Raw genomic sequence first — 25180 nt, forward strand, 5'->3', positions numbered from 1 at the left:
TTGGTTAGGTTAGGTCAGGTTGGGTTAGGTCAGGTTGGGTTAGGTCAGGTTGGGTTAGGTCAGGATGGGTTAGGTCAGGTTGGGTTAGGTTAGGATTGGTGAGGTGAGATTAGGTTAGGTTAGGTTACATTAGGTTAGGATCAGTTAGCTTAGGTTAGTTTAGATTAGGATCAGTTAGGTTAGGTTAGGATTGGTTAGGTTAGGTTAGGATTAGTTAGTTTAGGCTGAGTTAGGATTGGTTGGGTTAGGTTAGGTTGGGTTAGGTTAGTTTATGTTAGATTAGGTTAGGTTAGGTTAGGTTAGGATTGGTTAGGTTAGGTCAGGTTAGGTTAGGTTAGGTTAGGATTGGTTAGGTTAGGTCAGGTTAGGTTAGGTCAGGTTGGGTTAGGTCAGGTTGGGTTAGGTCAGGTTGGGTTAGGTCGGGTTAGGTTAGGTCAGGTTGGGTTAGGTCAGGTTGGGTTAGGTCGGGTTGGGTTAGGTCAGGTTGGGTTAGGTCAGGTTGGGTTAGGTCAGGTTGGGTTAGGTCAGGTTAGGATTGGTTAGGTTAGGTCGGGTTAGGTTAGGTCAGGTTGGGTTAGGTCAGGTTGGGTTAGGTCAGGTTGGGTTAGGTTAGGACTGGTTTCAGTGTGGGTTTCGGCTCAGTGAAGGGACTATACTGCACGTCGCTTCCATACAGACCTGACCTCTTCTCTGCAGTTTACAAAGTAGATATTCACCATCCCTAAAATTCAGTGATTTATTTTTTCAGCGACTAATTTGTCACTCATGGGACTCACCACTGAACACCTAAATCTGATACTAAACCGCTGCTGGTTTGAAATATTCCATTTAGAAAATAATAAAGTTTTATCCCAGATATTAGTAATGTTAATATTCATAGGTGTGCAGGGCATTTTTCTATAGAATTCCAATCAGCCACACGTAACGGATCTGCTCTTCCTCGTGAATAAAGCAATGGCCTACTCTCTGTGGAGTGTCTTTTTCTGCCACGTGAGTACAGAGCGGGCAGCAAAGAAGCATTCAAAACCCACAGGTGCAGGAAGTCAGCTGGTCCAGCCATTTCTCCCATCCCAAGTAAATGTAACGAGACTCTGATAGAAATCCATACTGATGAGAAGGAGGAATACAAATAAATGAACACACCAAAAACATTCTTGGTGTGTTTATTTGAAAATAAATAATCCAGTTCTAAGGTATGAGCATCTATTTAGATATAAATAAGCACAGCAGCTACAATATAGATTACGTGCTCATCTAGGAACCACTATATTATTAAAAGTCTAAAAACTCTATTGTAAGATTTTTAATTTAAAAAACTTTATGCATTTAAAAAAACACTTAAAATTTCAGGAAAAAGGCATTTTATATGTTTTCCATATTCTTACAGAATATACAAATTTCAGGCAACTTGGGTTCCTCTTACAGAAGAAAACCCACCGTCGATGGCCTTATTTCGTAAACTGCAGATGAACATGTTTTAGACTTTTTAATTCAGTCAGTTTATAACTCAGTCAGCAAGTATCAAGATTTGTGAGATGCCTACTAAGGAAATGGGTAGTAGGTTAGACTGAAGGTAGATAAAGATAAAAAGGATTGTTTATTAGCACAAAGACGATAGTCTCTTGCAGGTGACAGGTGTGGAGAAACGATTACAAGATAATAGACTTGTTAGAACTGACGTCCATATTAGGAGCAGTGATGTCCATATTAAGACCCATCTGTGCATCTCACCTGAGTATGTGAACGCAATCAAGGTGAGAAAAACATACTTGTCCAGGGTGGATTTTAATTGGCCTTTTGATAGTATAGTATCTAATTAATGTTTATTCAACTTTTACCTTAAGAGGTAGAACTGGAGGAATTCCAGCTGATATGTGTTTAAAATCTCTCTTCCTTTTCTTTCTACTTTGTATTAAAGCCATTATAATGGCCACCGATGAGCCTTTATGGTAACTTGCGGAAAATTGTTCACTTCTGGCATTCATAGGACACATTTTATCTTTGCTGTCAAATAAGCACAAAGCATGCCAGAGTGAAAGCTCTGTGATGAGACTGAAGGAAAGGCAAAGAACATCTCTACCAGGAGCAGAGGAAACATCAGCCCTGCCAGGGCAGCAGCGACATTAGAAAAAAATTCAACAACCCATAGAAGCCATAAACCAAAGGTCTCCTAGAATACGGATTAATAGGGGGCTTCAAAATTAAGTTCTACCCAATTTAACTACTCAGGAGTCTTTGAGTGAAAAATATAAACATTTTTAAAGCAAAGTCTGTTGCAAGAATTGGCTATTTTTTTCTGTTTTCATGGCACCTCTCTTTCACTGAATTATAAATAATATTCTCCTTATTCCTCTGCATCTTGTCTATCACCTCCTAATCAAAACGGTTCTCCCTTCTAAGACCCCTTACTTTACAACTTTTAGCCTTTTGATCACTGACCTTTAATCTTCTTCCTTTAATGCACACCTTGTTTTTACTTCATACAAGCATTTCATATCCATTGGAGAAAATGACTATTTGGATAGAGATTGAATAAGTGATAGAGACTTAAAATATATATTGGTAATTAAATTTACTGATTACACATAGCAAATCTTTCTTACCATACTTCTTCAAGGTACTTATTTACTGAAAACCATATGACCTGTTATACGTTTTGAGACCTCACAACAATAATCACTATTATGTTTGCTAAATGCCTCTCATTTACTGGATACTCACAGGCATTATTAACTCAACTTCATCATATAAGATGTAAAATGCACAACCGACATTTAAAAATAAAAATGAGGCTTTGACAAGAGAAGAAGTTAGAATTTAAATTCAGATCTGTCTACCAAGTATATGCCGTTTTTTATAGTCTATTTAATTTCCATAAGGAATGAAATGCTCCAAATGCAACCGATAATGTCCATGAGAGGAAATAATTAGAGGAATCTGAGATGATTCCAGATAAGAATTAGCCAAATTACAAGCAGAAATGGAAGGAAAACAAGTAAGATCAGAAATTGAGTATTTGCAATGGTTGGAAAAGGTACATGCTTCTGAAGGTAAACAGCAGGGGATGCAGCCCTTACCTACTCCCCTAAACCAAATATATGCAGAGAACCACACGCTACCCATCCTCAAATGGACAGAAATGCTTAACCAGACGTAAGAACTAATTCCACAAGAGAACTTTGGCTTGGGCTACCGGCTTACAGAATCAATTGGGGGCCACAGATCCAAAGCCTACCCACCCCCCGGGGTCAGGTCCTCAAGGACCTAGAGCCTGTGGACAGTTTATGTGGAAGGTGTAAGCTCACGACTGTGACGGAGATAAAGGCGGGAGGTGAGACAAAGATGCAGGCTGGCTGGCGCTCAGGATGCGCACCGAGGGATGCAGCGCGTTTCTCAGCAGAGGCTGCGGCCGGACCACAGGGCAGCCCACGAAGGAGGGCGATGCATCTGCATGGCCCCCTGCACCCCATGCCCCGTCAGTCACGTCTTCCTTGTGGGGGTGAATTCAGGTTGTGTCCCCAGCCCCGCGGTGCTGTGCAGCGTTCACGCCCCCCGCCCCCCGTGGACCCTCGCACCTGACCCTGGACATGGAGGTGACTCGGGTCCGCAGATGTGGACGGCGTGGGGCTGGGCCTCCGGGCAGCCTGGGGTGGTCCCGCAGCCCACCTGGGTAGAGGAAGCAAGGCCAGAATCTGAAACACCATCTAACTTGCGCTGCCTATGAAACTCCGAGCCGCTACTGAAACCGTCTGTGATTTTTCAAGTCTTAAACTGCCTTTGTGCTCTCGAACTTGTTAGCCTGTTAGTTTTCTGCTCTTATTTTGAAGAGGATATTCAATAAATGTGTGTGTCAACAGAGCTGCACAATTTGTCATTACCTCTGTCTCTTAATATCTATTCCAACAACGAGTGGATTTCATTAACAGCCTTGCTGATTCCACATCCGTGACCCTGTTACCCAGGGTGTGAGATAACATTGCTAAATGACACCAAGATTGTTTGTGTGACTCCACTAGAAAATGAGTGCGTATGTTGGTCTGACCTCCACTCTCTCAAAAACTGTTCTGTTTGAACTGAAGCAGAGACAAATATGGGATTGAGACTGAATCGGTAAAAACATATCTCCACTGCCATTAAAAAAACAAAAACAAACTTCTTTTTAGTAAATGTACTGGATTCATTATTTTGGTAGAATCATTATTTCAGTAGCTTCATCATTTCATTCCTCATATCCCTCTGGGTGACTGAAGTTTATTTGAACGTTTATTTCATCCAATTTTATAACAGTTTTCCAACATGTATATATGGCATTTTTCTCTCTTGTCTACTGGCCCAAAGAGTTTTTGTCCTTTCCTTCCAAATAACCCAGAATTCTTCATTAAATATTCTAGCATAATCAGGATTTCTGGCTCTCCTTTCATACATAGGCATACACACATTTTAGGCTAATTCATAATCTAGGATAATCTGTAATCTTCCCAGAGATGGCAATAATTCACATACTACTGAAAACTAAATTAAAAACATTAAATTATTCCCTCCTCAGTTATGAATTTCACCAACTGAGATGGGACTTCTTCTTAGAAAGTTTTTACAAATGGAGATGAATATTAAATGAGATACTTGAACCACTTATCAATAATCTATAAACATGATCCTTAGAATTAGCTGACTTGAAGCATTGGCTGTACCACGTTTTAGCTATACACTTGTCTAAGTCTCTTAAGTAAAAGTAAGCTCTCTTAAGTAAAAGACCCCTTTTGTAAACCAGGTGCACGATTGGTTCTCACCTCCCTAGGAGGTGAATGTTAAAGACAGTCAGACACTGTCACAGCAGGATAGGCAAAGCCTGGTGGAAATGGCAGCTGTAGCCATAACAACAGGAGAAGTAGTGGATTTGTTCATTTAATACTTCTAAGGCCAGATGAACATTGAGGAGAGACCAGTGTGGCTGTTGGTAAGGATGTAACACTGAATAAAGTTACCCAAGGAGAAAGTGACAAGTAAGGAGAGAAGGATGTGAGGCTGAACCTAGGACAACTCCCACATTTGAGAGGAAAGTGGAGGAAGAGGACCCAGCATCAGAAAACTCTGAGAACAAGATGGGGGTAAGTCCAGGAGGAAGGAATTGTGACCCTTGCCAGACTCTGAAGAAAGTTCCAATAACTGGAACACTGGAAAAGTGTGGAATGGGCTGAAAAATTATCTATCCTCCAAGTAGTGATGGTGAAACCCAGATGATAATGAGCTTAAAAAAAAAACTAAAATAGTGGCAGTAAAAATAATATCTCTTGAGATGTTTTATGGTAAAAGAAAAGAGAAGACAAGGATAGATCAGTATTGGGAGATTTAGAGAACAGCTTTTTTGTGAATAAAGTTTTAATGAAACACACCACGCCCATGTGTTTACACAATGTGGTGGTCTTCTTGACTGTCTCATGGGGACAGAGCTGAGAAGTTGTGACAAAGACCACATGATCAAATTAATGCACAGAAATCTCTTGCATTCCTATATACTAATGATGAAAAATCTGAAAGTGAAATTAAGAAAACACTCCCGTTTACCATTGCAACAAAAAGAATAAAATATCTAGGAATAAACCTACCTAAGGAGACAAAAGACCTGTATGCAGAAAATTATAGGACACTGATGAAAGAAATTAAAGATGATACAAATAGATGGAGAGATATACCATGTTCTTGGATTGGAAGAATCAACATTGTGAAAATGACTCTGCTACCCAAAGCAATCTACAGATTCAATGCAATCCCTATCAAACTACCACTGGCATTTTTCACAGAACTAGAACAAAAAATTTCACAATTTGTATGGAAACACAAAAGACCCCGAATAGCCAAAGCAATCTTGAGAACGAAAAATGGAGCTGGAGGAATCAGGCTCCATGACTTCAGACTATATTACAAAGCTACAGTAATCAAGACAGTTTGGTACTGGCACAAAAACAGAAATATAGATCAATGGAACAGGATAGAAAGCCCAGAGATAAACCCACGCACATATGGTCACCTTATCTTTGATAAAGGAGGCAAGCATATACAGTGGAGAAAAGACAGCCTCTTCAATAAGTGGTGCTGGGAAAATTGGACAGGTACATGTAAAAGTATGAAATTAGAACACTCCCTGACACCATACACAAAAATAAACTCAAAATGGATTAAAGACCTAAGTGTAACGCCAGACACTATCAAACTCTTAGAGGAAAACATAGGCAGAACACTCTATGACATAAATCACAGCAAGATCCTTTTTGACCCACCTCCTAGAGAAATGGAAATAAAAACACAAATAAACAAATGGGACCTAATGAAACTGAAAAGCTTTTGCACAGCAAAGGAAACCATAAACAAGACCAAAAGACAACCCCCAGAATGGGAGAAAATATTTGCAAATGAAGCAACTGACAAAGGATTAATCTCCAAGATTTACAAGCAGCTCATGCAGCTCAATAACAAAAAAACAAACAACCCAATCCAAAAATGGGCAGAAGACCTAAATAGACATTTCTCCAGAGAAGATATACAGATTGCCAACAGACACATGAAAGAATGCTCAACATCATTAATCATTAGAGAAATGCAAATCAAAACTACAATGAGGTATCATCTCACACCGGTCAGAATGGCCATCATCAAAAAATCTAGAAACAATAAATGCTGGAGAGGGTGTGGAGAAAAGGGAACACTCTTGCACTGTTGGTGGGAATGTAAACTGATACAGCCACTATGGAGAACAGTATGGAGGTTCCTTAAAAAACTACAAATAGAACTACCATATGACCCAGCAATCCCACTACTGGGCATATACCCTGAGAAAACCATAATTCAGAAAGAGTCATGTACCAAAATATTCATTGCAGCTCTGTTTACAATAGCCAGGACATGGAAGCAACCTAGGTGTCCACCATCGGATGAATGGATAAAGAAGATGTGGCACATATATACAATGGAATATTACTCAGCCATAAAAAGAAATGAAATGGAGGTATTTGTAATGAGGTGGATGGAGTTAGAGTCTGTCACACAGAGTGAAGTAAGTCAGAAAGAGAAAAAGAAATACAGTATGCTAACACATATACACGGAATCTAAGGAAAAAAAAAAAGGTCATGAAGAACCTAGTGGCAAGACGGGAATAAAGACACAGACCTACTAGAGAATGGACTTCAGGATATGGGGAGGGGGAGGGGTGAGATGTGACAGGGTGAGAGAGTGTCATGGACATATATACACTGCCAAATGTAAAATAGATAGCTAGTGGGAAGCAGCCACATAGCACAGGGAGATCAGCTTGGTGCTTTGTGACCACCTAGAGGGGTGGGATAGGGAGGGTGGGAGGGAGGGAGATGCAAGAGGGAGGAGATATGGGAACATATGTATATGTATAACTGATTCACTTTGTTATAAAGCAGAAACTAACACACCATTGTAAAGCAATTATACTTCAATAAAGATGTTTAAAAAAAAAAAAAAAGACCACATGATCTACAAAGCCTAAACTATTAACTACCTGGCTTATTATAGAAACAGTTTACAGACCTTTGCTCCAAATGGTCCTGGAAACACTGACTTTGGAACTCATAGATAGAAACTTGTACTTCCTTGATCATATATATTTTAAGATACAATATTTGTGCACCTACTGTATAGCACAGGGAACCCTACTCAATGCTCTCTGGTGACCTAAATGGGAAGGAAATCCAAAAAAGAGGGGATATATGTATTGGGTTGGCCAAAAAGTTCGTTTGGGTTTTTCTGTAAGATGTTATGGAAAAACCCAAACAAACTTTTTGGCCAGCCCAATATATGTATAGCTGATTCACTTTGCTGTAAGTAGAAACTAACACAACATTGTAAAGCAACTATACTCCAACAAAAATTTTTTTTTAAATATTTGTGCAGATTTATTAACTTATTTATGTAGATACTACCTCTTGCTTCTTGACTAATTAGCTTCTAAATTCCATGAAGAATATATTCTGTACCCTGATAACTTATCTTTAGTGTCTCATGAAACAGAAACAAAAAACAATGTTATTCCCTCAACTATATAAAACTAAATGTAATTTAGAAGTAAAAGAATTTTCATCAAAATATATTTTAAAGAAAGAACCTTATGAAAGTAAAATGGCTTCCCTTACCTCTTACCATTTGAAGTTTCTTTTTACAGTAAATGATTCAATGTAAGTCATGTGCGATAAGTCACAATTAATTAGTAAGTATGTTTAATCATTTCTGTATTAATTTTTTAATATGATGAGTCATTCAATAAATTATCATTCAAACAAGTAAGGCGTTATTTTAAAAAGTATTTTTCACGCAGATGTGTATAGTGTGATGAGCACAGATACCAACAATTTTGGTTCCGCAAACACCATCTTGGTGAGTTATGGTTTCTATAGTGCCCAAGAAAAACATATACCAAATTCAATTTCATTTAATTGCAAATTTCTAAGGACGTGCTGGAGTATATTGGATTTCAGAAATGCTAAAAATTACTTATTGGCTCGAGGCACAAACAGTAGGTATTTCTTGTATCTTTTAGGAAATGAAAAATAACATCTAACCTCTCAAATAATATGCATAAGAAGCAAAATTGAACGTGCTGTTCAAAATCTTAACGGTACATGTGCTGCAGATGCCAGATACTGAAGTTCCTATTTGATGAGAGTGTGCAGTAAAGGTTAAAGCGATGAGCCCAGTGATTAGGACGAAGCACACATATGGCTTCTATGCTTTCAGTGAGGTTTACAGTGCTTGCAAAGACTAAAGGCTGCAGCATTACTTTCATTGAGAGATTTTTTTTTATTACTGTCCTTCAGAGAGTCTGGATATTTTCAATAAAAAAGAGAGTTACATATTTCCAAAGTGAATTGGGAGCAAGTAATTAACAAGTACAAAAAATATATATATATATATACACACACACATATATATATATAAAACAGTAAGATTAAAAAAAAAAAACAGGGCTTCCCTGGTGGCGCAGTGGTTAAGAATCTGCCTGCCAATGCAGGGGACACAGGTTCGATCCCTGGCCCAGGAAGATCCCACATGCCGTGGAGCAACTAAGCCCGCGAGCCACAACTACTGAGCCCACGTGCCACAACTACTGAAGCCCGTGCTCCTAGAGCCCATGCTCCGCAGCAAGAGAAGCCATTGCAATGAGAAGCCCGCACACCGCAACGAAGAGTAGCCCCCGCTTGCTGCAACTAGAGAAAGCCCGTACGCAGCAACAAAGACCCAACGCAGTCAAAAATAAATAAATTTAAAAAAATAAGGGCTTCCCTGGTGGCGCAGTGGTTAAGAATCTGCCTGCCAATGCAGGGGACGTGGGTTAGAGCCCTGGTCCAGGAAGATCTCACATGCCGCGGAGCCACTAAGCCCGTGTGCCGCAACTACTGAAGCCCGCGCGCCTAGAGCCCGTGAGCCACAACTACTGAGCCCACGTGCCGCAACTACTGAAGCCTGCGCGCCTAGAGCCCGTGCTCCGCAGCAAGAGAAGCCACCGCAATGAGAAGCCCGCGCACCACAATGAAGAGTAGCCCGTGAGTAGAAGGAAGACCCAACGCAGCCCAAAACAAATAAATAAATTTATGGGGGAAAAATGAGATTCTATTTAGTTTTCTAATTTTTTCTAACGATCCTTTTGCATTTACTTTGGCCTAATCAATTTTCAGTCTAAGTTTCCAGATATTTAATTGCATCCTGCTCAACCATTAAGTTAATCAGAGCAGATTCAATCCTACCACATGTTATGTGTTTGTACCAAGTAGTTGTTTTCAGTGGTTTTCCCACTCACTTTTGCAGGATACAGAAGCATAAATAACTTCCAGACATGAATAATGCATCAAACAAAGTTCAGCTCATTGGCACTAATCTACTTTTGTATAAAAATCAATTGCTCCTTTTTTGGCATTCAATTCCAGCTTACTGCCTATCAATATCTTCTCATTTGACATTCTTGAGGAAAAAACACCAACCAAGGCAGCTGAAATGTACCATTATTCCTATAATAAAGAGATGAAATACACATAGATCTGTCAGAAAACAGCTGCTTAATATAATGAAGGGACACTCAAAAGCCAGAATAATTGGTCTAACTTGTACACGTTATTGATTCTTAGCTGGAAATATACAGTAGAACCCAATCTCTTTTTTTTGTTTTAACATCTTTATTGGAGTATAGTTGCTTTACATTGTTGTGTTAGTTTCTGCTGTATAACAAAGTGAATCAGCTATACGTATACATATATCCCCATATCCCCTCCCTCTTGCATCTCTCTCCCACCCTCCCTATCCCACCCCTCTAGGTGGTCACAAAGCACCGAGCTGATCTCCCTGTGCTATGCAGCTGCTTCCCACTAGCGATCGATTCTACATTTGGTAGTGTATATATGTCCATGCCACTCTCTCACTTCGTCCCAGCTTACCATTCCCCCTCCCCAGGTCCTCAAGTCTATTCCCTACGTCTGCATCTTTATTCCTGTCCTGCCCCTAGGTTCTTTAGAACCTTTTTTTTTTTTTTTTTAAGATTCCATATGTATGTGTTAGCATACGGCATTTGTTTTTTTCTTTCTGACTTACTTCACTCTGTATGACAGACTCTAGGTCCATCCACCTCACTACAAATAACTCAATTTTGTTTCTTTTTATGGCTGAGTAATATTCCATTGTATATATGTGCCACATCTTCTTTATCCATTCATCTGTCGATGGACACTTAGGTTGTTTCCATGTCCTAGCTATTGTAAATAGAGCTGCAATGAACATTGTGGTACATGCCTCTTTTTGAATTATGGTTTTCTCGGGGTATATGCCCAGCAGTGCGATTGCTGGGTCGTATGGTAAGAACCCGATCTCTTGAATGATTTCTTCACCGATTTTATAATAATTCTGATCCATGTAAGAAACTGATGTGGCCGTGACAGACACTGAAGGTCCTCTGACCGGCTCTCACCCCCAGCTTCTTTCTCCCAGGCACCCTCCCACCACAGAAACCAAGAAGGCTGACCAGCATGTCCCAAGGCTCCTTTGCAGGTGGGTGGTCAGGTGACACGGTGCCAGCCAAGGTAGCCAGAAATCTGCTGGGAGCAGGGGACTCTGTCCAGGTCCTGATTCTCTATTAAAAGGGACAGAAAGCTTTGAGCATAGATATCTCCTGGTATCAGCACAGTCTTACTAAGACCCAGAGGCAGCAGACGTGAGGGGGCCAGAGAGGGTGGCCCTGTCCCTACACCAGTGCCAGCAGCCACCACATCCACAGTCCTTATTTTTAAGGCTTTATAATCAAGGCTAAATGCTGCTCACAAACCAAGATATTTCTAACTTAAAGAGCAAATAATTCTGCCATCAGTCTGGCTAGTTGATTTATAAAGGATTAGTTTCTATTATTTTCCTTTCAAATATCTCTTGCGATTACATATGATTTTTCATTTTTTCTTTATGGCTCTAGTTTAAGTTGCCATCTCATGCCAGAAATCAGTTATCACCATTTATTTGTCATTGGACCACTTGTAAAAGAGTGCATTGGGCTGATTGTGGATCCATGGCCCTCTGTTTTCTGGGTCTCACCCATCCTGTCTTTATATAATACACCCCAAGTGTAAAACTTGGGTCCATAGGATCAAAGGACAAGTGTCTTAGTAGTTCTGTTTGACAGAACTCTCTTGTGACAGACTGTCCTTTATCTGGGCTGTATAATGTAGGAGCCACTTGCCACAGCTGGCTGGCAAGCGCCGGAAACGTGACTAGTGCAACTGAGGAAGGGAAACTTTCGCATCATTTAACTAATTTAAATGTATATATCCATATGTGGCTAGGGGCTACCATATTGGACAGCAGAGCCTAGAACAACTAAATTCACTGGTATTATGGCTTTCAAACTAAACTTTATACTTAATTGCCTCAAATCCTTCATTCTCTAATCCAACATGCATGTGTTCTCCAGAATTAAATTCCTTAGGCACTGGATAATTTCACCTACTTTCTCAAAAGTCTATGTAGGACTCTCATGTCCTACAGAACTGAATTCCAGCTTATAAGACTGGCATTCAAGGTTCCTCAAAACTTATACCTTCTTGGTCTCCCGAGGTTCCTCTAGCCATGTGATTATTCTTGCCAAAGTGGTCTGTTCATTGTGCTTGGAACACATTCATGATGTTCTTCTCTGCTCATTGTGGTTTTCTCACCTGAGGTGGCCTCCATACATCTGGAGATCAAATTGGCAAGTATTGCCATCTTAATATTAATTGTTCACGTCATAAATATGGCACGTCTTTCCATTTATTTTGGTCTTCTTTAATATTTTTAAACAACATACCATTGTTTCCAGAACTTAAAAGAAAAAAACTTAAGATCCTTTTTTAAATGCATTCCTCAGTATTTTATTCTTTTTTGATGCTAAAAAATAAAATCATTTCCTTCGTTCATTTTCACTGTGCTTCTTGCTAGACTATAGAAATACTATTGATTTTTATACAGTGATCTAGTATTCCTGCAACCTTGATGAATTTCTTTATTATTTCTAGTAGTTGTTAGTGGATTCCTTAAGATTTTCTACAAACAAGATCACATCTTCTTCAAATAGCGATAGTTTTACTTCCTTTCCAAGCTAATGCCTTTTATGTATTTATTTTCTTGACTTATTGCTCTGGCTAGAAATCCCAGCACATAAATGAATAGAAGTGATGAGTGGACAGCCTTTCCCAATCTTCAGGGGAAAGCATTCAGTCTTTCCCCATTAAGTATGATGTTAGTTCTGGGCTCTTCATAGATGCCCTTTATCACCTGCTAAAGTTTTCTTCTAGTCCTAATTTGTTGAGGGTTTTTTATCCTGAAATGGTGTTGGATTTTGCCAAATGCTATTTCTGCATATGTTGAGGTAACTGTATTTTTTGGTCTTTTATGCTATTTATATAGTGTATTACATTAAGTGATTTTCAGATGTTAGACCAACTTGCATTCTTGGGATAAATCCCACTTGGCTGTGATATATGATATTTTATATATGTTACTGGATTCTATTTGCTAGAATCTGCTTGAGGATTTTTGCATCTATACTCGTAAGACCAGTATAGACACCTGAAAGTGCTACTTTCGGTGTTGTTTAACATTTGAGACAACTTGAGGCTGGGAGACTCTAAGAAGCAGCATTGGCTATTTTTCTAAGACTTTTAACCTATTGGTTCCACGACATTAGGCCATGACTGTATACACAAGGTATAAAACAGGCACTCACAGCTTGGCCATCATTCTCTCCTCTGATTTTTAAAGATACCATTTCAAGTTCCTTGTCATTCACAATAGCAGTAACACCTACACAAACAGGTGATTCCAAGACAGTTAGCAATTAGAAAACTGTACTTAAGCGTACCCCTCTCCCCACCAGTATTGCTCAAATCTCGACTAACTTTTGTCTGCTTGATATATGCCAGTTTCTGAGAGAAGTGAATGCAAATCTGAAGAAGGAAGAATTATAGATTTGTAAATTTCACCCTGTGAATCTGGCAGTTTTTAATGTGAACATTATGATGTTTTATGTGTACACAGGTGCAGGATTGCTGTACATTTCTGATGAATTGTTTTTTCTTCACTACTAAATGACCATATTCGCTTTGTATTATTTTTCAAGGGCAGTTGTAATAGAGTTCTTTATTTCTCCTTTCCTGCCTTCTTTGGAATTGATCATGCTTTTCTGAATGAAAATCATACATTTCTATTATTCCAGTCATTACACTTAAATTTTTGAATGCATGCTCAATTTAGAATATACTGTTAATCAATACCTCTATACACTTTACAAAAAATATAAGAACTTTAGAATTCTTCAACTCTCAATGCCTCTCACATTGTTATGTCATATTCTTTAATTCTTTAGTTTTATCCCGTTTAAGAGTAGTCCAAAATTAGTTATTATTGTTACCTTGTAAAACCTGTTTAACATTTTCTAACTCTGTCATACCACGTTGCATTCTGCACAATTCCCTTACATCTATATTACAGTTAAAAATTCTCTTAAACATTGTCTAAATCTTCTGGTTAAGCTAACTGGTATTTATTTTGATTGTTGTATTTGCATTTTTAGACATCATATTTGTTTCTTTCCAAACCTGACTCTCTTAAATTTGCTGGATCCTATTTTACTACAGCTCTAGTCCTTCTCTTCTTCCTTTAAACCTCTAAAGGTGGAGTCATTCATTCTCTTTCAGAAGTTTCTATCAGCTCACGTCCTCGAGTTTGCCGTGACCCTGTTCTGTGATGAACTGTTTCGTCGCACGGTTTGTGATACCTTTATTGGCAAAGCCAAAGGTTTTCATTCACGTCTTGGCCTGGGGTGTCTACAGCCCAACGGCTGTGGGAACTGGATTCCACTTCTTCATAGGGTCTTCAACCTAACTGGAACGTTCTCCAGACCCAATATTCTGTGTGGGTCCCGCCTGTTTCCTAACTGTTGTTGTCATAGTTACTCATACACCTAGTTTAGGTGCTTTACCCTTATCAGTTGTTTTCCTTTCTTCCTTCCTTTTTTTTTTTTTGGTGGCAGCGTGGGGAGCAAACAGCGTCTATGCATTTGCTTCCCATCTCAAGCACGTCCTGCCAGCAAATTGTCTTGTGTGCTTTGCATGCTTCTCCCTAAACAGATTGCTTGATTCTTTCTACTTTTTAGAGGCTTCTGAGTCTCCAAAAATCCAAGTTTCCTTCTAACTAAACTTAGCTCCTGTGCTCCCAAAGTAGTGTAACCACTTCATGTGGGAAACTTAGATCGGCTTATGGAGCCTTTACTCAGCTGTGTGTCTGACACGGTATTTTCCTTTAAAGTCGGAACAATTGGAATCTCCACCCATTCAAAATTCACTAGTAATTCTTAGTAAGTCAAAGAGCAAACATTCTCATTCTAGGCCCTCTCAGCCTGCGCATGCCGTGTATGTATTTTTAGCTAGCAATTGCTTTTCATTAAATAATGTGATATATAGAGATGGAAATACACAAGGCAATTTATTTTAAGTGTTGAATCAGAGATCCTTAAATGATCTTCATTTATTCCTCATATTTTAGGATACGTTCATGTACATGGAATTAAGAGTAGTCTCAAGACTTCGTTGACAAAAATATGAATGATGGATGGCTAGATAAATGAAGAATAAATAATTAGATAGTATATTTCCCTTCCAAAGATAAAAATACAATTTAAAAGTTTTTTCATTGGATCTTTCTCACATGTACAAATTCTAAATGTACAACAATATTTAGGTACAAGGTATAAGAGAAGATATTTTAACTTTTGTTTACATATATTATACATATTATATATAAATGTATACAGTATTTGTTATTTAGATAATAAATATATATGTATTTATATATGCATTGTTTTATATACATGTGCTGAGTCTTAGAGTTGAACCATTTTGACTAATAATTAGTTTAAAGAAATTCTCTTCATTTGTTTTACAAAGTATATTAATAGAACAGAAAATGAGCTTCATAAATTTGGGAGAAATTATATATTTTCTCTCTCTTAGTTTATGTTTGAAATGCAAATTTAAGCATCAATTCATTTCTGATGCTTCAAACAAAAGTCAGCAAATTATCTGACACAAGGGATAAAAATACAGCCTATGGAGTTACATTTAAACTACAGATTTTAGCACTATTTATACATAGTACATCATCACTCATTTTGTATATTCATGAGGAACAAGTAGATTTTACATTGTTTTTCACGAACTCCATCAAGCCAATCAGTGTTGAGGACAGCCAGCTAAACATGGCTGTTCTGGTGCACATCCCTCCTGAAGTGGAAGGCGGGATTTCTGGGTGAGCTATTCACAAACTTAACTTACTGATGGATTATATTTCATTTGAAAATAAAAATCTATTATACCTGACATTGGTCAAGGGGCATTTGCAGAAATTGCCATCCAGTAAGTCTGTGTTAACATCGTCTCACAAACTAAAAACAAAAGATCCTTACCAGAGCACCAAACACTCGGCCCTCCCTCTGCCCTGTAATGTTCAATCTAGGAGATAAACAAGTTGCATTGAGACACATCTTCTCAGACACTGTTCCTTGCCTGACATGCGTGTTTGACTGACTGTCGGATAAATGCTGTTTTCAGTCCCAAACCACAGTGTCTACACCTTCCAACTGCAGGCGTGTGGTTCCTCGTGCCCGAGGCCATTTGTGCACAGGGGGCTAGGACAGAGATGACAGCGCCCCTGCAGGAAAGGAAAGGAGCTGTTTTCTCCCTTTTCCCACAATCATACCGCTCAGTTAAAAACTTGGCTTTTCTTGATCAAAGGAAATCAAGGAAAGAGTGAGCCCCAGAGTGCTTTCGTCTCCTTGGTGTGCACCGCCCCGTCAGAGAGGGGGTCCCAGATTTATTATGATCAGAACAGTGTCACGTACTGGAAATGATAAAATCTCTCTGGATTTTGCAATGAGAGATTTTCTGCAACACTCAGAGTTCTAAAAAATATGACATGGCATTCTTTTTATTTGCACTTATGGTATAGGAAGCTGATAGGTTACAACAAGAAATATTTCTTAAGCTAGAAGAGTCCCTATGCACGTTACAGCCTTTAATTGTGCATTATTTCAAGGAGTGTTAGAAAATGAAAAGAGAAAAGATCTTCAGTGTGTTGAAGGCTTAAATGAACTCACTTGCTCTTAATTCAGCGGTTTCCATGTCAAATGTGTGACTACAGGTTAAATAGTAGAAATCCCCGCCCAGGGTTCAGGGGCGGGTGACACTGCCCGTGTTTCTCTGGGAAATCAGCGGGCATCCCAGGGTCTCTGCAAACCAGACAGCGGGTTCCCTTCACCAATTCAGGGCTGAGACATGGAGCCGGGGGACAAATCCCCGCCCCACGGGTGGCCTGGCCACTCTGAAAGGCAACATCCAAAAATTACCCCCATGGGGTAAATTCCAGTGAAATTCCTTTTAAAAAGTTGTTTATAATACATAATCTGATAGGCTGACTGTCTCAATACAATGAAAGTTACCCACGGGATGAGTTCATTCTTACATTAGTTCCTATGAATTCTTCCTCTCTACACATTTGCAGCGTGAAGAACGTGGCTAGAAGCGCTGGCCTATAACATGTCACCTCCCAAACCGCATGGCGTGGGGTGTGGGATCCACGGGCGGGGGTAGATGTAAAAAGCCACTAAATAAACACAGAGCTTTTGTCTTTATACAAAAGACATCATCAGGTGGATGATACCCTGACAACACCTTCTATATTCACATAGAATTGGGTCGTTCACCCAGGGCTTTCAGGCAGCGTTTGCAGTGAGCCTGCCCAGAGAACCAGGAGATGAGTTCCAGCCCCAGCTCTGCCTCAGTTTATGTGTGTGACCTTGGACTACGTTCTGTAAGCTTCCAGAACACAGACCTCTCATTTGTTGGTGAGAATGTGAAAAGCATGTAGCATCGGTCAAGTACGCATAGAGAGTAGCCATATTTATATGGAAAATCAGAAACCTCGAAGTCTCACACCACTACCCTGACCTTACGAATATGCCTAGAATCTATTCATCAAAACAACTTTTTTTTTTCTCTTTTTGAGTTTTTCGGGTATTTCTCCACTGGCGCTGGCACACCCCTCGCAGACCCAGGAAGTGCAGTCTCCTTCCTCCCTCTGAATCCCCCATCACCTGGGCATCCTGCCGCCCAAGTCCTGCCTCAAGCTTGTTTATCTAAAGAGGAGAAGGAAAGGAAAACGGAAATTGAAATAGCAGCAACAGAGCCGATAAATAACACGGTCTGACGAAATGCTCTGTTTTGTAGGCACACACCCAGAAGGCAAAAGACACTTCAAAGCCAACACGATGTCTCTGCGTTTTTACCCAAAACGTAATGAATCTGAATCATCCAGTGTCTAAGCTAAGAAACAGCTGCCTGTGTGTGGCAAAGCATTGAATATGGATCTAATATCTGAAACAGTGAATTTATAAAGTAAATTAAAAATCAAATGAATAAAATGACATCTTTAGAAAAATCTCAGTGATCACAAATACGAATTCAACTAACCAACCGTTTATTTTTTGTACCTAGGTTATCACAAACAGCATTCTTTTAACAAGTATTTATTAAGTTTCATAGATAAAGCAAACACTGCAGGGTCTCAAGGAGCTGAAACTTGGTAGGAGACAGACCAGTAAACCACAGCTATAAGCCAGCTGGATAATGAGGGTCTATGGATGCCCGGGAGGAACAGAAGACTAGCCACTCCCAATGCTGCCTCAGGGTATGGGGGGGCTCACAGGGGAAAAAGCATTTGAGCTGTAAGTGGAACAAAGACGAAGCACTTCAGGAGAACAAGCAGGGAAAAGGCACTTCAGACAAATGGAAACGAGTTTTGGCCAAACCATGGGGACCGAGAGCAGGTGAGTATTTCAGTAACGTAAGCTGCGGTGGAGGGTAAAGGCACAGCGGGGTGTTGGTGGGAGCTAAGGCTGGGGAGTGGGCAGCAGAGAAAATCAGGACCTTACCAGTCGTATAAATTAATTTAGATATTTAAGTTAGTCTCTAGACCATGGGGAAAATTCCAGTGATCACTACATGGAAATGTGAGGGACAGCCTTGTGAGAGCTGGGACGGAAAGCAGAGACACTGGCAGGGCAATGCCCCTGCGCTCAGGTGAGGAAGGAAGAAGGCCGTCAGCAGAGTCATTAGTGACAGAAGCGCTTGGCTGGCTCTGGGGGAGATAATGCCAAAGCTCCACTTCTCATAAGGTGCATAAATGATGGCTACTCTTACGTAAGAATCCATGGAGTAATAATCCATGGAGAAATTAAAAATGTTTAGTTGAGACAGATTTTAGAAATGATGAAAAGAATAGTTTTACAAAAGAAGAGGCCAAGTCCAAGAGTCCTGTGATGGGTGAAGGTGGCAGCTGCATTGTTACAGGCTGACATGTGTCCTCTCAAAACCCATGTGTTGAAGTCTTAACCCCCAGCACCTCGGAATGAGACTGTATTTGGAGATAAGGGCCTTAAAGAAGTAATTAAGTTAAAATGTGGTCACAGAGATGGTGCCTAATCCAATAGGACTGGTGTCCTTACAAGAAGCGGAGATTAGGACATAGACACCCACAGTGGAAAGACCATGTGAAGATACAAAGAGAAGACAGTCGTCTGCAAGCCAAGGACACACCTCGGAAAAATTCAACCCTATCAACACCTTGACCCTGGGCTTCCAGCCACCAGAACTATGAGAAAGTACATTTCTGTTGTTTAAGCAGCCCAGTCTGTGGTGTGCGTGATGGCAGCCCTAGCTTACTAGTACATGAGTCACTAAGGCTAGAGCCCATACTCTCAAACGACCTTTCTAGTGTCTCACACTCTACCCATGCATCATTATGTTCCCATCCTCCAGTGAGCATTCCTTTCAGATTCTTCCAAACTCTGTTTTTTGGTTGGAAATTATAAAATAATTTCTAATACTTGACCAAGGTTGTTTATATGTAACAGAAATTACTGTGCCCAAGAAAACATCTGAGACAAACCATTGACCAGACTGGATGTCTTGAGGATCATCAAAGTGATGATTTATTTTTAAATAGTTGTTGAGCACCTACCATTTGTCAGCTCTGTCTAGAGGACATTGTAATGATAAACAATCCTGGGTTTCTATTATTAAGGTATCTGCAATCTGGTAGGGAGAGAGAATTTGTACAAAAATAAATGTGATAGAAGCCCAGATGTTGCATGCTATAGGAGGACACACACAATGGGAGTTCAAGGAAAAACAATTATTCTAAGAAAAATGGAGTGGGAAAGGGAGTAACCAGGGGAGAATTTACGATTTAATTGGTACTCGGCTAGGCCTTGAATAAAGGTGGCATTTGGCTACAGGAGTATTTATGCATGCAGGCATGTGGGTGGAGGGTCTAGAGCATTTCAGCTACAGGGAGAATGTGTGAATAAACTTAAAAAGAAGGGAGGGGAAACAATGAGTATTTCAGTGTGAATAGAACATAAAATATGTGAAACACTTATAAAAGATGGGTTAGGTCTACCTTTTAAAGAGCCATGAACATCCACGAAATTGGACTTCATTGAGGAAGCAAAAAGTCTTGATGTAAAAAAAAAAACAAACCAATTTGATTCTGTAAAGTATTTTACCACATGTGATTGAAGCAGGACAGCATTACAAAATTACCTTTGAGGGCAGTTAGTATTACAGTGCCTATGCTTGGGAAGTGGCATTCATTTTTCATTAATTTATTCATTACCCAATAGGAATATTAAGTACCAAGTATGTGCCAGCTAAACACCAATGAGCTAAAAAGACCACTCCCTGGCTCTATGTGAGCAGTGACAATGGAGGGGATGATGGGGTAAATTAAAAATTATGATGGAGGCATGAAGGGTAGGATTTTACCATGAGTAGGTGTAGATTGAATTATCCATCGCCTAAGTGGATCCAGGGTGTGAAGAATGAAAATCTCAAAAATCTCTAGAAATATCTGTGATTATAGCCTAGAAGACTAAGACAAAAAAAAACACAAAACTTTTATTTCTAAAAATATTGGGGAAATGAAAAAACATTAGTCAAGTTGAGTAAATTCCAAAAAAATTTAAAAGAATAGAACTAGTTCTAAAACATGGAAAAGAAATTCAGGTGGTAACTTCTGTCCTCAAGAGGAAAAGTAAAGAAAATGAAAATAAACAAATGACAGCAACATACCCACTGTAAACTTCAGGCACTTTGAGGAACAAAATATTTTCAAATTTTAAAAGAAACTTTTAAGAAACTTTTTAAAGAAGGGAGACAGTCTGAGAACCTTCTGTGAGCCATAAATATGAGACATAGTACATGATGATGTTTTGTTTTGGGCTAAGTTACAACATCTTGAGAGTAAAAAGATGTCTGGGGGGAGTCAGAACATGCTGGACCATACTTCCCTTTCCCCATTCTCCATGCGTTCACTGCCAGTATACAGAAATACAATTCATTTTTGTATACTTATCTTGTGTATCTTGTATCCTGTGACTTTGGTGAACTTGCTTACTATGTCTAGAAGTTGTTTGGTAGGTTCCTTGTGATTCTCTACAGAAGTTAACTGTATCATCTGAAAATAGCTTTGTTTTCCTTTTCAGTCTATAGACCTTTTCCTTTCCTTGCCTTATTGCACTGGCAAGACCTTCCAGCACCGCATTTAATAAGACTGGTGAAAATGGACATACTTACTTTGTTTGCAATATTTGGGTGAAAGCATTTGACTGTTCACCATTTAACCTGTTAATACAGTGGATTACATTGATGATTTTTGAATATTAAACAAGCCTTGAATTCCTGGGCTAAACCCTCTTAATTATGCTATATTATTCTTTTGATATATTGCTATATGCTATTTGCTAATATTATGTTAAGGGTTTTTGCATCCATTTTCATGAGGAATATTGGTTAGTGGTTTTCTTTCTTTGTGCTGTCTTTTGTCTGGTTTTGGTAACAGAGTAAATACTATCTTCAAAAATGAATTGAGAAGTGTTCTTTCCTCTGCTATTTCTGGAAAATTAGTGTTAATTTTTCCTTAAACATTTAGTAGAATTCTTTAGTGAAGCCATCTGCACATGGGGATTTTTGAACTAATTCAACTCCTTATTACAAGGAAATATCCCCTATATGTGATTATTATTCTGGTATTGTGCTGTATCTCTGGAGAGTTATTGGACAGGTTTCTTTAAAGTTTAGTTATTCCAATCTATACGACAAGGCATGGTACTTAGGGAAAAAACAAACTTGCTCTTTGAGAGCTTTAACAGTTTTTTGAATTTCTGCTGCAAAATTGCTGAAATCCTGAGCAAATTTTGCTTTTGCCAGAAGCCTTGCATTCCTACCATCTTCATCCACATTCAAGTTATCTTGTTGCCCGTTTATACAAGAAGTAAACGAAATGCTGAAAAATGAAAGTTGCATGAGGATAAAAAGAAAATCAACAAATATTCCTTAGGCATTTGGAACATACAAGGCATTGTGATTGCTGCTTTGTGTGATCACAGAAAGAAAAATATGTGACTGGAATTAGAAATTAAAATTAAATGCCATGTAAGAAGATAATCCAGAGTCACACCTGCTTCACATAGTTTATTTTAAATGGTAACGAAGTATTTATTGTGGAATAAAGGGAACGTCATGTGGTATTACATACATATTTGACATATCATCAGATCTCAATGAATTGTTCATTTCACTTCACACAGTGAAAGAGCGATGACAAATTAAATATTACATATTATGTAGCACCCAGGTGGGAAAGACGCCTGCTCTATTATAAATTCATGGCAAGAACTAAATTAAGGACACTACGACTAACAAAAATCTAATCTTGTACCACATGCAAAATAGCTCAGTATTGTTGATAATAAAAGGAAATAAAAGTCTTGGGTTGAGTTTAAGATATGTTTCTTAGAGCTTAACTGACATTCTCAAGAGACAGAGGGAAATAATGAGTTTGGGAAATTGAAATGAAAGTTCCATCCATCTACGATTATGATGTATTGTTTAAAAAAAATTTATATAGATTTGATTTAGTTGACATGTTATCTGTGCCTCAAGTTTTCAGTTTTTGTCCAAATTTTGTTAAAAGGTGTTCCTTGTGAAGAAGCCGTTGTAACTTTCAAAATGGCTCTGCTTTGCTCTGCTTGATATGTGTCATCCATTGCTTAGTAAAGAATGGCTTACCAGAAACACCACATCCTATGAGCTTGTAAAACAATTTGTGAATCAGGGACATGTTATAGAGCTGACATCAGAGAGGGCATTTAGAAAAGGGAAGCACTGAAAAAAAAAGAGCCGAAGTTACCAAGGCCAGCCTCTTAGCCACTAGACAAACTCAGTTCCTTAAGACACTGTGAATTAGAGGCGCCATGAATCACAGATTTTACTATGGCACTGGGTGAAAATCGATTCCAGTTTACAAGTATTGATATGGATAATATCAATAAAAACAGGTAATTTTAAGTAAAATAATGTGACACTTTTGTTTTCTTAGCGCTCTCTCCTGTAAATCCGCGGTGTCTCATCAAAGAGGATTTAAGCACAAAGAAGTCTGGATAATCGTATAAAGATATAACCAAGACTAAAAGCACTGAGTGTAGGAACGTGGGGAGCGGCTGATGCCGCTGGACCGAATGGGCTCCCACCCAACAAGGATGCGCTGGGCGCTGCCAGGAGTTCTGCTGAGACAGATATGGGGGCGCTTCCAGCAGGCGCCTCACATTCTCCCAGAAAAGACGGGCTGGCAAGCAAGCAGGGGATGAAGCATTTGTTCCAGGAGGACAAAGAAGGAGGCAATGACCTCTGCCTGGGGGCGGAAGGGGGGGGTCAGGGAAGCTACATGAAGGGGACTAAAGCTCTCCATCCACTTTGGGGACCATGTCATGGTGTCTGCTCTACCCCAGGCTGTAGTCTAAGTGCTGGGGACCCCGCTGCATCCCTAGATCCACCTTCCAGCACTGAGACACTTCACATAGCCCTGTTTTCAGATGAGATACTGCAGCTTAGAAAGTTGTCAGCATGTCCATATTCTATTGCTATTAACTGACACAGCTGGGATGCAAACCAGGATTTTAAAAATTTCTGAAGCCCCTCACCACTACACAGACTGCTCTCCACCCATGGAGAGCCGAGGGTCATGTGAAGCCTGATCAGATGTGTGTTTTAGACAAGGTGGAAGGAGAGAAGACAGACATGGATACTAGTTAGGGAGATTATTGGGGGAAAAGGATGGACATTATGGATGCTGCTATATTTCAGATTCTTATTGAAAACATGAAACTTAGCATAGAGTTTGTAAGAAAAAGTAATGATATTGATGAAATCAAATGGATTTTAACTCATGAATAGTGTATGGAAAGGAAGCCTCCAGGATGTGAAGGACAAAGTTCCTACGGAGTGTGCCTTCTGTCTGCCTCAGCTGGGGGGCTGGGACTGCAACATCCTTTGGGGAATTTAATTACTCAGGGATCTGTTGAGTGTTTACTCAGTGAAATGGATACATCCAGGCACAAGCCACTGCTCCTGTTTTCAGAAGCTTCCAAGTAGATGGTGAGGAGACACTTTGTAGAGAAGTAACTATAAGCGAGCATCTAGGTGTCACAAGAGAGGTCCTGAGAGATTTCAAAGGAGTAAGATAGACATTTCTCAATTTTCTAAGACTTCAAAAATATCCCATGTTGGTCGCAAATTAAGCCTTTCTTGCAATACCTTATACATGAATTAAAATCAACCTAACTTGTGAATTCCCTGGCAATCCAGTGGTTAGGACTGGGTGCTTTCACTGCCGTGGGCCCGGGTTCAAAACCTGTTCAGGGAACTAAGATCCCTCATGCTGCGCAGCACGGCGGAAAAAAAAAAAAAAAAAAAAAAAACAACTTAACTTGATAAACATGATTCCCTTTCTTGCAAACAATAAGCTGAGTTTCATGTTTTCCAAAAGAATTTGACTCTGCTGTTCTGCCACGGGCCCACGATACCGCAGTACCAGACCCAGGAGAGTTCAGTCGCGCAGCAGAGAAACTCTGCCTCGCAGACCCTATGAAGGCACGTGTGGTGCTCAAATATAGGCATTCTGATGGGAGTTTGTGTATTAAAGTAACAGATGATTTAGTTTGGTTGGTGTATAGAACTGACCAAGCTCAAGATGTAAAGAAGATTGAGAAATTCCACAGTCAACTAATGCGACTTATGGTGGCCAAGGAATCCCCCAGTGTTGCCATGGAAACGGACTGAATGGTTGGAAATGAAGACTGTCTTGCTCTTAGGAAGTAAATATCTTTTGAATTTGAGAAAGTGTTGGGACAGAAAATACTTTACGTAACTAAGTGGGCTATTCAGAAGCCAAGAGATCATTTTTTGTACTTTGTTTTTTAATGTTTATTTAGAGAGCTAAGAATGTAAATGCTTTCAGTTAGAAAGCCTTTATTTATTTTTGGAAATGGAACAAGGAATGCCTCTATCTTGGAAGCTTTTTGCAGATTGTTTGATGTTAGGCAAAATAAATAATTACTCTCTGGTAAGTTTGCATCAGTAATTTGAAAATGAGATATCAAGAAAAGCCAATTCTTCCTTAAATTTAGTTAATCTGTCTTTAAAAGAAAATTAAATGTAACCATTTTGCTGGATTGATATATTTCTTTTGGAGCATAAG

At 39.3% G+C, this 25180-nt stretch overlaps 1 long non-coding RNA gene across 3 annotated transcripts in view; it reads right to left on the minus strand.

Annotated features, from left to right (window-relative positions):
- The window catches only part of LOC133077133 (uncharacterized), a 308335-nt gene that overhangs the window by 91440 nt on the left and 191715 nt on the right, over positions 1 to 25180 (minus strand). The window lies entirely within an intron of this gene.

This window comes from Eubalaena glacialis, chromosome 17 (assembly GCF_028564815.1).
Source record: "Eubalaena glacialis isolate mEubGla1 chromosome 17, mEubGla1.1.hap2.+ XY, whole genome shotgun sequence".
Classification (NCBI taxonomy): Eukaryota; Metazoa; Chordata; class Mammalia; order Artiodactyla; family Balaenidae; genus Eubalaena; species Eubalaena glacialis.